General features: G+C 33.3%; 1 long non-coding RNA gene across 1 annotated transcript; it reads left to right on the top strand.

The window, feature by feature from the left end:
- The first annotated feature begins 2,706 nt into the window (after nt 1–2,706).
- On the top strand, nt 2,707–6,564 carry LOC143554235 (uncharacterized). The gene is made up of 5 exons (XR_013138973.1): nt 2,707–2,988; nt 3,063–3,125; nt 3,949–4,045; nt 5,003–5,227; nt 5,327–6,564. It is a non-coding gene; the product is annotated as an uncharacterized LOC143554235 (long non-coding RNA).
- Nucleotides 6,565–6,944: the final 380 nt, after the last annotated feature.

The following is a 6,944-nucleotide window of genomic DNA, read 5'->3' as shown; positions in this document are numbered from 1 at the left end:
ATAAGGGACTTATGGCAGCGGTTAGGCGTAGCTACGGGCCGTTGATCTATGGTAATAGCTTTTAAGTAGTTAATGATAAGATCATGTGAATTATCGTAGGGTACTTACGGTAGAAGCTTTTAAGTGGTAACAGTTTTTAAGTGATTATTGATAGACGTAATTACCGACTAGCAATCTATGGTAATAGCTTTTGTTTGCTGGATTATTGTCCCTGATATCAGAATAGTGAAAACTATAGGTTAATGGTCATACTTCCTTTTGTTCAATCATCCATCATTGGAAAAACCAATAAGATAACAGAATAGTACTTATTAGCTACTGATTTTGTATCTATAGTGAAAGCATCACTAAGATCTAGAATTTGTTTTCCAAGTTTAATTTCACATCTTGATTGCCTTGTGATATTTTGCATAATTTATTGTATTGATACGATACTAATCCAGTTTCATTGGTTTCATTTTTGGTGTGTGACAAATCGGAGATGGAGTTGCTAATCATCATAACGGATGCTCTGAGTCATACTACTGTGGATGCATGTGCTGCTGCATGCTAAGGTTTGAAACATATCCCCCTCGGTTAGGGTTTGTTGTTTTGAAAATAATTAGTTTACTATGGATAGTGTTTTTAAGAATTTATTGATTTTGGTAAAAACCCTACCCTAAACTCCAACGGTCATTAAGTCCGGCTTTCTGACTATGCAATTAGATCCATTCTCCGATGCGATTTAATTCTATTCTATTCTCGTAAACTCAAATGATTCTCCACCACAACCCAGCAATTGAACTCTGATTTCTCAAACGATTCCATTCCATTTGTTCTTCGATTAAACTATGCGATTACTCGGTTTACGTTCGTCTAAACTCTGCGATTACGCACGGATTTTTATTCGATAAAATCCACAACTCAGTAGATATTCAACGGTTCTCGTAAATAAGGCCTACCTGCGATTTGATCGGTTCTCACTCTGTTGTTGATATTACTTACTTACGGTTACTACAATTCTATTTAGTGTTTTTAGTTTAAGCTAGTTGGTACTTTCTAGGGTTACAGTTATAGCTTTAAAGAGTTGGTACTGAGTTCTAAGGATTTAAAATCGTAAATTCTGTTCTGACATTACTTTCTAGGGTTACACTTGTTTGTTCATTTATAGGTGACTTATGGTAGCAGGTAGGCGTAATTACCGACCGCTTATCTATGATATTAGCTTTTAAGTGGTTAATGATAGCCGATGAAATATGCTTTAGTATTAATGTGGAGTAAATTGAATGTTATAAGCTACTTATATGTTGTATATATATGATGGATGATGTTCATTATAGAACAACGAGTTTATGCGAGAATCAAAAAGCAAACTGAATCGTTTAATTTTTTTATTAGTGATTTATATTTTTTCAAAGTTTTTTACTTCGTACATGCATATGTGTATGTTATATATATTTCCAATCGTTAAACTGATTTGTTTCATTTCACAATTTTTTGCAAGTCGGTTTAGTGATTTTTTTGATGTATGTAACATATGTGTTTGCATCTAAGACGTATAAATTCAGATGAAAAATATAAATTATTAATAAAAAATTAAACAATTAAGATTTTCTTTTTGTTCTCGCAATAACTTAGTGGTCTATAGTAAACTTCTTATATTTATATATATATATATATATATATGTGTGTGTGTGTGCATTAAGTAGTTTAATTTATTCATTAAAATAATGATAAGGGACTTATGGTAGCGGTTAGGCGTAGCTACGGACCGGTGATCTATGGTAATAGCTTTTAAGTAGTTAATGATAGACGATACGGTAAGAGTAAATATAATAACGTGGAGTAAATAATGATTGATGTTATGGTGATAAACTCATGTGAATTATCGTAGGGTACTTACGGTAGAAGCTTTTAAGTCGTAATAGTTTTTAACTGATTATTATTAGACGTAATTACCGACTAGCGATCTATTGTGATAGCTTTTAACTGCTGGATTATTGTCCCTGATATCAGAATAGTGAAAACTATAGGTTAATGGTCATACCTCTTTTTGTTCAATCATCCATCATTGAAAAAACCAATAAGATAACAGAATAGTGCTTATTAGTTACCGATTTTGTATATAGAATTTATTTTCCAAGATTAGTTTCATATCTTGATTGCCTTGTGATATTCTGCTTAAAACTATACGCTTGAAAGTTGTGTTTTGCATGTTGGTCAATCACTTGAAAATTGAAGATTTTACGTATGCAAATGGTGAGGTTCATTATAGCACAATTAGTTTATGCGAGAACGAAAAAGCAAACTAGATCGTTTTGTTTTTTAATTAGTGATTTATATTTTTTCAAAATTTTTTACTTCATACATGCACATGAGTATGTTATATGTATATATGTAATCATTAAACTGATTTGTTTCATTTAACAATTTTTTGCAAGTTTGCTTGGTGATTCTTTTATGTATATAACATATGTGCGTGCATCTAAGATTTATGAATTCCAAAAAAATATGAAACATTAATAGAAAATTAAACAATTTATATTCTTTTGTTCTCGCCATAGATTAGATTTCTATAGTAGCCTCTTATTACATATACACACGTTAACATCCATTGTTATATTTTAATTATTTTTTTCATTCTTATTATTATAATTTTTATACACAGTTTAGTAAAATATATATTTAAGCAAGAGCCTACTATGAAATTACATTTGTGTACATTTTAACATAAAACTAAACTATTTCAAGTTTGAAAAAACAATATAAAACATGTTAGTTTGAGAAAAAAGTATAGTAGTTTACCTGCTAAGATTGAATAACTTATTAGCATAATTTATTGTATTGATACGATACTATTCCAGCTTCTTTGGTTTCATTTTTGGGGTGTGACTGTGTGACACGTCGGAGATGGAGGTGCTAACATCATAAATGATGCTCTGAGTCTTACTACTGTGGATGTATGTGCTGCTGCATGTATATGAATGAAATATCTTCCGCTCGGTTAAGGTTTGTCATTTTAACATAATCAGCTTACTGTGGATATTTTTTCTAAGAGTTTATTGACTTTTTCAGCATTTCAGTGCAGGTCATTTTATGACAGAAGATGTTATTATGCCGCTGATTCAGCTTCAGCCTCTGTTCAGGTATGACTTTAGTTTGAGTTTATTTGTATGAGGGGCTTGACGGGAAATAACTCGAGTTATCTTGAATGTTCTTTGACCTTAACAAACTTATTAAATAAACCAACCCATATCCCAAATGCCCTTGTACTTCCACTGTGACCTGTACAAATGATTACAAAAACCACCCACGCAGAATTTGTATCAGTTGCCCAAAACTGCCACAAATTGCAAAAACCTTTTCAGATTGCTTCTGCAAATTGTAATCACGTTTTAGTATGTCAAATTATCCTTCAACAATAAGAACGGAAATCTGTATCTTGGAATTCAATTTCCAAGATCAACTTCATTTGGTGCCTACTTTATAGGCCCAACTGCCATCTATTAACCAGGTGCTAGTTTTCCCGATAACTGTATAACCCACTTCATTCCCTTAGCATACTCATAATAAGTGCATAGGATCAGTGCATCACCAAAGTCAACACCCACCAACTAGAAGTTTTGACCCAATAAAAGTCTAATTTGAGAAACTTTCAAACTGACCCAATTCTTTCCCATGCCCAGATTTTCCAAAAAAGACCATATTACCCTTTTAGTCAAAATTTTTTAGATTAAATCTGAATTTTCTGGAATGTATCGCATACATCAAATTATGACTAATGGTAGTTTGGGTTTTTACTAAACTCGTTTCAACCCAATGAAATCATGAATAAACTTGACAAACAAATCATAAACTTTAGGAAACCTCCAATAAATGATATGGCTTTCTTGGGCTGCTTGCACTACCTTTATATGTGATTTTAATAATCTTTATATTTGTAATCATATTGGTTTTCCATTCTTGCAGGTTCGCGGTAATGCATTACTGCTCTATGTGAAACCCCTTCTGGCGACACCAATCAAACAGAACCACTCGGTTCATCATCTCTGATTCGTCCAATCAGGTAACTAAATCGAACTTCCTGTTAGTATGATTTTGTCCATGTGAGAGTACCAATAAATGACACACTAGATAGATCGAATCTGGTTCGGTTTGTTCTCAAACCGCTTATAAACTGGCAGTTCAGTTTAATTTTAACCGGTTTCAATATGCACCCATCACCAAGAACCAAATTGCTTTTAGGCGATCTGCAAAACTTTTATTTATCTGTTTCTTTATTTTTTTAAAATGTTTAATACCTACCACAAATTCATACTGTTACAATTGTGCTCTAGATCAATAAATCTAGATGATGAAGATGAAGGAAAGGTACACTTTTTCTCAAAGTTACAACTTGATAATGGACTTTATCGGCACACCATCCCCTAAAGTGTACACCAGCTTGCCCATCAGATGTGTTGTATGATGTCGTATAGGCCATAAGATAGGGCGAAAAAGGTCACACAGCGGCCCGTATGGATTTTGTCAGTGGTTAAATCAGTCATTTTTTTTTGTAAGTCAAAAGATCATATGGCTCGTATGATTTGGCTAATTGGCCACCGTACGAACCGTAAGACCTGTTTTACCCTATCATAGGCCTGTAGGATTTCGTAAGGGCAATATGATAAGACAAAAAAGGTCATCAATTGTCATATTAGTCAATTTCAGTCAAAAAAAATCATGCAGGCTATATGTTTGGCCCTCATACGAACAGTATGACCTTTTTCGCCCTATCAAACGGTCTGCATGATTATCAAAACGACCCATTTGACCACTTTTTGCCCTACCATACGGCTCCGTATGGCCTTAGTGTCCGTATGGCACCTCAGTGATGTCTATATAGCACATCATTGTTTTGTGTATAGTAGCACCCATGGTATAATTGTCTAAAATCTGACACTTTTTTAATCTTTTTTCTCAAAATTTGACCTTTATTTGTTGCAATGTATAAAATCTTACAAATTTAGAATCATTTTTGCAGATTATGATTGTCACAACAGTGGATTTATCGCGAATAATACAAAACTTAACTAGTAAAGATGAACAGATTAAGCATTCAGTTACTTTTTTGATCTAATCGGTTCGGTTACTGGAGCAGTTTTGATGCTATTACTCTAAAGTACAGACAACCCATTGATGCATTCACATCACCAAATAACATCAAGATTATGGCAGCCACTTTTGCATAGACTGGCAGCTCCAAAAGGTAAGTTTTTTGTTAAAAGATATCAATTTTCTTCAATTTTCTAACTTATTTTTACTAGGTAGTGATGGCTTTATCTCTAAGAATTGCTTGTTTTGGTAGTTTTACAGAATTCCACAATTACCTAACGAGGTTTTGGGTTGAAATTCTGGATAAAACCTAGACTGGCAGCTCCGTCGCGCAAAGGAAGCCGGCTGTTTCTCTTTCGGCCGTGATCGGCCAGAAGCAGTTTCGGGTGTTTGCCTCGTGTGATGTTTTTCGTTACTGGATTTGAAAACCGAGTTGTCCCATGGTGTTTCAGTTTAGTGCAGTTTCTACAAACCCGAAAGGTACAAGTTTCTTACTTTTCTATGGTTGTGTATTTAAGTTTTATTGTATTCGCATCTGGACTACTGAAGGTCAAGAATGGTTCGTACACAAAAGATTTATGAAATAGTTAATTTATAAACTTGTGTACGAATTCCGACAGTAGTTTTGGAGCCACTTCTGCGAATCTTTAAAACTTTTAACGGTTAAAACCGATTAAAGCAATTTATATTTACTTTGTGGCAAAAGATTGCTACCTTTATGTTTTCTTATTTTTGAATTATTGTGTTGGTTGCAAATCAAGCCCCTAGACCTGTGGTTGTGTTTGTTTATATGGTTTTGCATTTTTTGGTTTGTTTTATGGATGTATTTTTAGTTGTTTTAAAATCCTTGTAATAGCTAGGTTAGTTTTCAATTTATAATAATTGTAATTTAATAAAGCCAAGCCAAGAACAAGATTTAAGATGGAAAAGTGAAGATCAAGAACCAGAGGAACAAAGATGTCACGGAGAAGGTGATGGGTATCTTGAAGCAAGTGCGAGCGGATACAAGAATGTAATTTTTAAAATTGTCCCCTTGACCCGTTTGATGTTGCTAATTGGCTCTAGCAATATCAAACATCATATGGCTTGATTTGCAACTTGTGGTTGTTTAGACTTAGGGGTTAAAATATACAAGTATAGTAAATCGATCAAGATAATTTAAAATGGTTTTAAGAACTAAACAACAAAAATTAAATTGCGAGGTATTGAAATTTTATTTACCTCGAGTAAGATTTTATTTAACTATTAAAAGTTAAAACAAGAGTTTATGAAAGAATAAATTAATGTTCGTGATAAAATCACACTTGTTAAATTTAGCGTTTAAAATAAAGCATCCTAAGATAGACATTATGACTTTGCTTAAACCGGTAAAACACTAAACAAAATGATATGTATATGCCATTATGCCGTCGTAGTGTTAGGACATTTGAATTGATACAAAACGAACCCTTAGGTATGTGTGCTTCAGCCTTCCATCTAGAGCTTATAATTTTCTAAACAAAGCGAGAATGTGAAACCCGAGAGTCGAGTGCGCATGTCTAGGAAGTTTGACCAAATCTCGTAATGATAGACCAATTATATTTAACCAACTTTCAATGCACCATCAAATGCCTTAAGCATTCTGAATATGAGTTGCATAATTGACAGCTCTCCGACAAGCTAGCTTGGTTGCTATACAATCTAAAAGTAATTTCCAAATTAAACACTTTACCTTTATCGTTACCCAGTTTAACCAAAAACTGAAGTCGACCTCCTGATCCTTTGAATTATTTGTTTCCCATCTCACCGTTTTTAACAACCTCATCATTAAAACTAAATTCATACAGCCATCCAACTCTAAACTTTGCTATACCTAAATGGGGATTTTTTTT

This window comes from Bidens hawaiensis, unplaced genomic scaffold (assembly GCF_021521415.1).
Source record: "Bidens hawaiensis isolate Kalapana, Puna unplaced genomic scaffold, B.hawaiensis_p1.1 tig00017568_1, whole genome shotgun sequence".
Classification (NCBI taxonomy): Eukaryota; Viridiplantae; Streptophyta; class Magnoliopsida; order Asterales; family Asteraceae; genus Bidens; species Bidens hawaiensis.
Note: the sequence above shows the minus strand (reverse complement) of the source record. Positions and strands in the feature narration are given on the sequence as shown.